We start from the raw sequence: 11,304 nt of genomic DNA on the forward strand, positions 1-11,304 counted from the left end.
TAAATGAGACATGCTATACTGTTTTTTTACTTAGAGAATTGTCTGTTAAATGCTAGTGTTTTTCACTGATACAAACTTGTCTTGTGTGACTTAGTGTTAAGTCTGGGCGTACAGCAAAGAGCTGTTTGGGTGTGACCACAGTGTGTGACACATCCTGTTTTCACAATCTGCAGGGACTCCACTGTGTGGAAATATGTTAGAAATCATCAATGACATCACATCAACTCAAAAGTATCACAGTAGGATAGAAATTAACACTTGGTAGAATATATAACTTTTACATTCATGGTAGTGATATTAACACTTGGTAGACTATATAACTTCTACATTCATGGTGGTGACATCAACACTTGGTAGAATATATAACTTCTACATCCATGGTGGTGATATTAACACTTGGTAGACTATATAACTTAAACATTCATGGTGGTGATATTAACACTTGGTAGACTATATAACTTAAACATTCATGGTGGTGACATTAACACTTGGTAGACTATATAACTTCTACATTCATAGTGGTGACATTAACACTTGGTAGACTATATAACTTCTACATCCATGGTGGTGACATTAACACTTGGTAGACTATATAACTTCTACATCCATGGTAGTGACATTAACACTTGGTAGACTATATAACTTCTACATCCATGGTGGTGACATTAACACTTGGTAGACTATATAACTTCTACATCCATGGTGGTGATATTAACACTTGGTAGACTATATAACTTCTACATCCATGGTGGTGATATTAACACTTGGTAGACTATATAACTTCTACATCCATGGTGGTGATATTAACACTTGGTAGACTATATAACTTCTACATCCATGGTGGTGATATTAACACTTGGTAGACTATATAACTTAAACATTCATGGTGGTGATATTAACACTTGGTAGACTATATAACTTAAACATGTAGTGACATTAACACTTGGTAGACTATATAACTTCTACATTCATGGTGGTGATATTAACACTTGGTAGAATATATAACTTCTACATCCATGGTGGTGACATTAACACTTGGTAGACTATATAACTTAAACATGTAGTGACATTAACACTTGGTAGACTATATAACTTAAACATGTAGTGACATTAACACTTGGTAGACTATATAACTTCTACATCCATGGTGGTGACATTACCACTTGGTAGACTATATAACTTCTACATCCATGGTGGTGACATTAACACTTGGTAGACTATATAACTTCTACATCCATGGTAGTGACATTAACACTTGGTAGACTATATAACTTCTACATCCATGGTGGTGACATTAACACTTGGTAGACTATATAACTTCTACATCCATGGTGGTGATATTAACACTTGGTAGACTATATAACTTCTACATCCATGGTGGTGATATTAACACTTGGTAGACTATATAACTTCTACATCCATGGTGGTGATATTAACACTTGGTAGACTATATAACTTCTACATCCATGGTGGTGATATTAACACTTGGTAGACTATATAACTTCTACATCCATGGTGGTGACATTAACACTTGGTAGAATATATAACTTCTACATCCATGGTGGTGATATTAACACTTGGTAGACTATATAACTTCTACATCCATGGTAGTGACATTAACACTTGGTAGACTATATAACTTCTACATCCATGGTGGTGATATTAACACTTGGTAGACTATATAACTTAAACATGTAGTGACATTAACACTTGGTAGAATATATAACTTCTACATCCATGGTAGTGACATTAACACTTGGTAGACTATATAACTTCTACATTCATGGTGGTGACATTAACACTTGGTAGACTATATAACTTAAACATTCATGGTGGTGACATTAACACTTGGTAGACTATATAACTTCTACATCCATGGTAGTGACATTAACACTTGGTAGACTATATAACTTAAACATGTAGTGACATTAACACTTGTTAGACTATATAACTTCTACATCCATGGTGGTGACATTACCACCTGGTAGACTATATAACTTCTACATCCATGGTGGTGACATTACCACTTGGTAGACTATATAACTTAAACATCCATGGTGGTGACATTAACACTTGGTAGACTATATAACTTCTACATTCATGGTGGTGACATTAACACTTGGTAGACTATATAACTTAAATATTCATGGTGGTGACATTAACACTTGGTAGACTATATAACTTCTACATCCATGGTGGTGATATTAACACTTGGTAGACTATATAACTTCTACATCCATGGTGGTGATATTAACACTTGGTAGACTATATAACTTCTACATCCATGGTGGTGACATTAACACTTGGTAGAATATATAACTTCTACATCCATGGTGGTGACATTAACACTTGGTAGACTATATACTTCTACATCCATAGTGGTGATATTAACACTTGGTAGACTATATAACTTCTACATCCATGGTGGTGACATTAACACTTGGTAGAATATATCTTCTACATCCATGGTGGTGATATTAACACTTGGTAGACTATATAACTTAAACATCCATGGTGGTGATATTAACACTTGGTAGACTATATAACTTCTAATCCATGGTGGTGACATTAACACTTGGTGGTAGTGAATATAGAATAACTTCTACATCCATGGTAGTGACATTAACACTTGGTAGACTATATAACTTCTACATTCATGGTGGTAGATATATAACTTAAACATTCATGGTGGTGACATTAAATAGACTATATAACTTCTACATCCATGGTAGTGACATTAACACTTGGTAGACTATATAACTTAAACATGTAGTGACATTAACACTTGTTAGACTATATAACTTCTACATCCATGGTGGTGACATTACCACTTGGTAGACTATATAACTTCTACATCCATGGTGGTGACATTACCACTTGGTAGACTATATAACTTAAACATCCATGGTGGTGACATTAACACTTGGTAGACTATATAACTTCTACATTCATGGTGGTGACATTAACACTTGGTAGACTATATAAATATTCATGGTGGTGACATTAACACTTGGTAGATATAATTAACATCCATGGTGGTGATATTAACACTTGGTAGACTATATAACTTCTACATCCATGGTGGTGATATTAACACTTGGTAGACTATATAAGACATATGGTAGACTATATAACTTCTACATCCATGGTGGTGACATTAACACTTGGTAGAATATATAACTTCTACATCCATGGTGGTGACATTAACACTTGGTAGACTATATAACTTCTACATCCATGGTGGTGATATTAACACTTGGTAGACTATATAACTTAAACATTCATGGTGGTGATATTAACACTTGGTAGACTATATAACTTAAACATGTAGTGACATTAACACTTGGTAGAATATATAACTTCTACATCCATGGTAGTGACATTAACACTTGGTAGACTATATAACTTCTACATTCATGGTGGTGATATTAACACTTGGTAGAATATATAACTTCTACATCCATGGTGGTGACATTAACACTTGGTAGACTATATAACTTAAACATGTAGTGACATTCCATGGTAGTAAACATTAACATTAACACTTGGTAGACTATATAACTTCTACATCCATGGTGGTGACATTACCACTTGGTAGACTATATAACTTCTACATCCATGGTGGTGATATTAACACTTGGTAGACTATATAACTTCTACATCCATGGTGGTGACATTAACACTTGGTAGAATATATAACTTCTACATCCATGGTAGTGACATTAACACTTGGTAGACTATATAACTTCTACATTCATGGTGGTGACATTAACACTTGGTAGACTATATAACTTCTACATCCATGGTAGTGACATTAACACTTGGTAGACTATATAACTTCTACATCCATGGTAGTGACATTAACACTTGGTAGACTATATAACTTCTACATTCATGGTGGTGATATTAACACTTGGTAGACTATATAACTTCTACATCCATGGTGGTGACATTAACACTTGGTAGACTATATAACTTCTACATCCATGGTGGTGACATTAACACTTGGTAGACTATATAACTTCTACATCCATGGTGGTGACATTAACACTTGGTAGACTATATAACTTCTACATCCATGGTGGTGATATTAACAGTTGGTAGACTATATAACTTCTACATCCATGGTGGTGATATTAACACTTGGTAGACTATATAACTTAAACATTCATGGTGGTGATATTAACACTTGGTAGACTATATAACTTAAACATGTAGTGACATTAACACTTATTAGATATAACTTCTACATCCATGGTAGTGACATTAACATTGGTAGACAATATAACTTCTACATTCATGGTGGTGATATTAACACTTGGTAGAATATATAACTTAAACATCCATGGTGGTGACATTAACACTTGGTAGACTATATAACTTCTACATTCATGGTGGTGACATTAACACTTGGTAGACTATATAACTTAAATATTCATGGTGGTTACATTAACACTTGGTACACTATATAACTTCTACATCCATGGTAGTGACATTAACACTTGGTAGACTATATAACTTCTACATCCATGGTAGTGACATTAACACTTGGTAGACTATATAAACATTCATGGTGTGACATTAACACTTGGTAGACTATATCTTCTACATTCATGGTGGTGACATTAACATGGTAGACTATATAACTTCTACATTCATGGTGGTGATATTAACACTTGGTAGACTATATAATCTACATCCATGGTGGTGACATTAACAAGACCTACATTCATGGTGGTGACATTAACACTTGGTAGACTATATAACTTCTACATCCATGGTGGTGATGTCGGGGCAGGTTCCTTGTTCTTTATCAATCATTTACTTATTGGTGAAATCAGCAACCAGACAATATCTTTAAGTAAATCAATCATTCATTTATTAATGTGGTTGCAGACAGAAGTTGACAACGGGAACACAGCATGTATGTTTCAGAGTAAGTTCTGCAACCCACCTCACAACAGCTGGTTATATACATGTGGTCAACCACAAATCTAATGTGTGTATCAATAAGCTGAGGTTACCTTATAAAGTAACCTGGTACAGTAGCTTCTGTGAATTCATTAGCATTGTCCACTACCACACAATATCCATGTCAAAACCAGACAGTGGTTACTTCTCTTTATCTAGTTTCAGTCTGACTCAGACCCAGCCTGCAAGCCCACTCTCACATCAGCCAGGGCCTAACCACAAAGACTAATATAGACTCAGACCCAGCCTGCAAGCCCACTCTCACATCAGCCAGGGCCTAACCACAAAGACTAATATAGACTCAGACCCAGCCTGCAAGCCCACTCTCACATCAGCCAGGGCCTAACCACAAAGACTAATATAGATGCTTGTACAACGTATAGTGGCAGAGTTTAGACACATAGAAACAGTATCTATTATAAGGCCTGCAGCAAAACATATGAATCTTCAAGTCCCCTTAATCACTAATGGGGAGGGTCTTTGGGACCCACCCTCTACAATGACATTAACACTTGGTAGACTATAGAACTTAAACATATTGGTTGTTCCTGTTGGGTAGCAACTTCACCAGCTTGTTGTTGTTGTTGTTCTGAAGCATCTTGTGTGATGTTGGTCTTGAGGGGAGAAGGTGAGAGAAGATGGATTCTATTCATATGCTGTCCAGCTTCTGAAGAACGTATGGTGCTAGAATGGAGAAGAGATCAGTAAACAACAGAATGTATGGTGCTAGAATGGAGAGGAGATCAGTAAACAACAGAACGTATGGTGCTAGAATGGAGAGGGATCAGTAAACAACAGAACGTATGGTGCTAGAATGGAGAGGAGATCAGTAAACAACAGAACGTATGGTGCTAGAATGGAGAGGAGATCAGTAAACAACAGAACGTATGGTGCTAGAATGGAGAGGACATCAGTAAACAACAGAACGTATGGTGCTAGAATGGAGAGGTGAGGAGGTCAATAAACAATACATTTAGATTCTCTCCACAACTAGACAGTTACAGTACATTTGACCTTAAAGTAAAATCCTAATTGTATATATACTTACCTATATAGACACACTTCCCAGGTTTGACAGAAAAAAACTTGCTACAAAGACTATTTTCCTGACTGTCTCTACTGATGGCCTCTAACAGCAGAATAAAATAAGTGGGATATTTAAACAGCACTGAAACAGAGTAGGTTGCTAGTTGACGATGTGTTGTAAATTGTTTCAATGCTTCCGTCTACAGATCTTCTAATGTATTGTAATACCACATGTACCAATACAGTAGAATAGACAGTGACACTGTGTAATGATACAATGACCCTCCATCCAATGTTCTGCTGCTGTTGTGCAACATTGTGACGCCACTGACATGTTTACAGGTTGTCATGCCGACGAAAGAGAAGGTGTTTTCATTCTGTAACAAGGCCTTCACTTCAGTCTGGATGGCTGGTTGACTGCAGACAGGTTACACAGTATCAGTGGAGGTGTTAGGCTGTTTCTGCTCTCCTCCCAACTACTAATGGAATTGTCCTGCCAATGCAACGTATGAAAATGTATCCAGTCACTACTGTAAGTCTCTCTGGATAAGAGCGTCTGCTAAATGACTCACATGTTCAATGTAATGTTCAGTTTGACAATATCAATGGAATAGACCAAAGCAGAGGCATGTGTTTAGATATGAACAGATATCTCGATTGAGAATAATGTCAGTATTTAGCTACGTTTTTAGCTGTTTTGCTCACCAAAGGTGGAACAAAGTGAAACTGTTGACGTCAAAGCCTCAGTTCCGGGAGAGTAGTGGGTGAAACCATTCACCTCGGAAAAAGGGGTGATATAAATAACGTTTCCTTTCATTATGTGTTACTGAATTCATTAAAATATTTGCTGCCATTGTAGTAAGGTTGGTAATACGAGAGGTCTTCGGACTTACATTTTTGTATAATTTTCTTTGAAAGAACAACTAGTAGGTTTTGAGTGCTTCTCCCTATTTGGGAAGTTGGTCTGCCCGCTCCTCAGTCTGACAGATATTCTGAGAGCAGGTTCGAGTCCTCTTCCTCTGTACATAAAAACTGTTTCAAACTGTATAACACAATAGTGGTTTTGGAAAACTGGTTCATATATCCTAAAGTCAATAGCGAATGTGGCTCTGTAGATATTTATTTAGCCGTTCATGAATTGAAGACCTATTTCAGCCAGTTAACCAAGTTGTTGCTGTCTTAGCTAGCCGTGTTAATGACGAGCTAACGAGCACCGTTGGTCTCTGCACTACAATGTCACGCTAGTTATTACCAGCAGGTGATTTACTAGCAGGGGACTTATTGAAATATTAAGTGAATGTTTATTTTCTTACTACCTTAAAAGGTTTATATAAAAGGGTTGTACTTGTGCTCTGTATTTATGGATTAATATCACTTCACATTGAGGGTTTGTATCAATAACGTTACTGTTGTTCCTATCTAACAGATATCTTGTGTCCTACCTAACCATGTATCACTACTGTTGTTCCTATCTAACAGATATCTTGTGTCCTACCTAACCATGTATCACTACTGTTGTTCCTATCTAACAGATATCTTGTGTCCTACCTAACCATGTGTCACTACTGTTGTTCCTATCTAACAGATATATTGTGTCCTACCTAACCATGTTGGTCTACTATTATCCTACTGAACAGTACAGCTTGGGTTGATCTACTATTATTCTACTGAACAGTACAGCTTGGGTTGGTCTACTATTATCCTACTGAACAGTACAGCTTGGGTTGGTCTACTATTATCCTACTGAACAGTACAGCTTGGGTTGGTCTACTATTATCCTACTGACCAGTACAGTTTGGGTTGGTCTACTATTATTCTACTGAACAGTACAGCTTGGGTTGGTCTACTATTATCCTACTGAACAGTACAGCTTGGGTTGGTCTACTATTATCCTACTGAACAGTACAGCTTGGGTTGGTCTACTATTATCCTACTGAACAGTACAGCTTGGGTTGGTCTACTATTATCCTACTGAACAGTACAGCTTGGGTTGGTCTACTATTATCCTACTGAACAGTACAGCTTGGGTTGGTCTGACTGTGAAAGACCAATATGGGATTCATCATTTAGGTCATTCAGAGTGTATCACTGTTTCTCGTGCTTTTGAAACATTCAAATCTGAGGTTGCCTTTCCTTCTCTGGGCCGTTTGGAAAATGTTTTACTAAATTAGAGTACTGAATACCCACTTCTCCAGGCACCACTACACCACTGACCTACATAACAGCTTTCAACATACCAGTATTTAGTTTGGAAACATTCAAATCTGTCAAAATACTAGTATTTAGTTAGTAAACTTTTTTTAAAAATGCTGGTATAAATTATACAATATTAAAATACTTCAAATGATTTTGTCTTTGCAGGGGGACTCTAATTTAGAATAAAATAATCTGATGATGTGCTGCCAGTATATTATCCTGGTGCGAGGACAAAGGTAATCCAGCATGTACTCTTGAATAATGTATGGTGTCCTGTGAGGTACACATTGCACATATACGGAGTGAGGAAGATCAACAAGAGGTGTTTTCCACCAGGGGGCGACAAACGCCAGTTAATGTTCCAGAATAGAGCACCATGGAATGTTTTGGCTACCTTTACCAAATGTCAATTTGGAGATCCTCCGGCATGGGCCAGGGGTTCGTCCCAAATGTCTTTCCTGCTTCCTGAAGTGTGCACTCATTCACTACTCCCCATAAAGTGTATTAACATTGGATTGGTGAAGGCGAAGGCGAAGGTTATAGCATGAGTTTCCATACCAATCAATTCCTGTCAAATCCTGTCCATGAAGGGAGGTGAACAAGCACACACTTTGGGAGGAAGGAGAGGTTATTGGGGCACAGACCAGGTATGTAGATGTTTCCCCAGCCAGGTACCACTACAACAAATACCAGTCAATCAATATATCATCAAATCCTTTATGATGAGCCAATTTGACTTCAGGTGTTTCAGTGGTGGTCTGGAACAAAATCCTGCAAAGCCTGTATCTCTCCAGGGTTGGTGGGTGACTGTATCTCTCCAGGGTTGGTGGGTGACTGTATCTCTCCAGGGTTGGTGGGTGACTGTATCTCTCCAGGGTTGGTGGGTGACTATCTCTCTAGGGTTGGTGGGTGACTGTATCTCTCCAGGGTTGGTGGGTGACTGTATCTCTCTAGGGTTGGTGGGTGACTGTATCTCTCTAGGGTTGGTGGGTGACTGTATCTCTCTAGGGTTGGTGGGTGACTGTATCTCTCTAGGGTTGGTGGGTGACTGTATCTCTCTAGGGTTGGTGGGTGACTGTATCTCTCCAGGGTTGGTGGGTGACTATCTCTCTAGGGTTGGTGGGTGACTATCTCTCTAGGGTTGGTGGGTGACTGTATCTCTCCAGGGTTGGTGGGTGACTGTATCTCTCTAGGGTTGGTGGGTGACTGTATCTCTCCAGGGTTGGTGGGTGACTATCTCTCTAGGGTTGGTGGGTGACTGTATCTCTCCAGGGTTGGTGGGTGACTGTATCTCTCTAGGGTTGGTGGGTGAGACAATCAGAGAGAGAGAAATACAGACAATAAGAGAGACACAGAGAGAGAGAGAGAGACACAGACAGAGAGAGACATACAAAGAGTCCCCTAAGCAAACTGGACCTGGTGCTCTGTTCACAAACAGACCCCACAGAGCCCCAGGACAGCAAACACATTAGGCCCAACCAAATCATGAGAAAAAAAGAGAATTACTTGACACATTGGAAAGTATTATCAAAAAAAGATCAAACTAGAATGCTGTTTAGCCCTAAACTGAGAGTACACAGTGGCAGAATACCTGACCACTATGACTGACCCACACTTAAGGAAAGCTTTGACTATGTACAGACTCAGTGAGCATAGCTTTGCTATTGAGAAAGGCCACCGTAGGCAGAACTCAAATCAAATTGTATTAGTTACGAGCCCCTAACCAACAATGCAGTTAAAATAATATGGATAAGAATAAGAAATGAAAGTAACAAGTAATTAAAGAGTAAAAAGTAATTAAAGAACAACAGTAAAATAACAATAGCAGGACTATATACAGGTCAGTACCTGGCTCTCCAGAGAAGACCGGCTATGTGCCCACAGCCCACAAAATGAGGTGGAAACTGAGATGCACTTCCTATCCTCCTGCCAAATGTATGACCAGTTAATTCATACTGTATGTTGTAGTCTGTCCAAGAGGGGGATCACACAGACTGATCTCAGTTAATTCATACTGTATGTTGTAGTCTGTCCAAGAGGGGAATCACACAGACTGATCTCAGTTAATTCATACTGTATGTTGTAGTCTGTCCAAGAGGGGAATCACACAGACTGATCTCAGTTAATTCATACTGTATGTTGTAGTCTGTCTAATAATTAAATCACACCAGACTGACAGCCTGTAATTTTATTAAAAGCATCCAGTTGATTACATGGCAGTTTAGAGAGCAACATCATGAACATCAATAACATCATTATCTCTATACTACTAACAACATAACACTAACCTACATCATAATCAATAATCAATATCATAACATTTATAATTAATAACATCATTATCTCTATACTACTAACAACATAACACTAACCTACATCATAATCAATAATCAATATCATAACATTTATAATCAATAACATAATGAAGTAAACAACATCATAAAAACAAACCAAGATAAAGACATAAAGACAAAAGCAAGAAGCAATACATTCTGGAACACAAACAGACGAAATGTAGCTACTATCTTACAATAATAAAACCCCATGTTACCCAAAACCCATGTTACCCAAAACCCCATGTTACCCCATGTTACCAAAACCCCATGTTACCAAAACCCCATGTTACCCCATGTTGCCCAAAACCCCATGTTACCAAAACCCCATGTTACCAAAAAAACCCATGTTACCCAAAACCCCATGTTACCAAAACCCCATGTTACCAAAACCCCATGTTACCCAAAAACCCCATGTTACCAAAACCCATGTTACCAAAACCCCATGTTACCAAAACCCATGTTACCAAAACCCCATGTTACCCCATGTTACCAAAACCCCATGTTACCAAACCCCATGTTACCAAAACCCCATGTTACCCAAAACCCCATGTTACCCAAAACCCCATGTTACCCAAAACCCATGTTACCCAAAACCCCATGTTACCCAAAACCCATGTTACCCAAACCCCATGTTACCCAAAACCCCATGTTGCCCAAAACCCCATGTTGCCCAAAACCCCATGTTACCCAAAACCCATGTTACCCAAAACCCATGTTACCCAAAACCCCATGTTACCCAAAAACCCATGTTACCCAACCCCCATGTTACCCAACC

The sequence above is a fragment of the Oncorhynchus nerka genome, unplaced genomic scaffold (assembly GCF_034236695.1).
Source record: "Oncorhynchus nerka isolate Pitt River unplaced genomic scaffold, Oner_Uvic_2.0 unplaced_scaffold_1180, whole genome shotgun sequence".
In the NCBI taxonomy this organism is placed as follows: Eukaryota; Metazoa; Chordata; class Actinopteri; order Salmoniformes; family Salmonidae; genus Oncorhynchus; species Oncorhynchus nerka.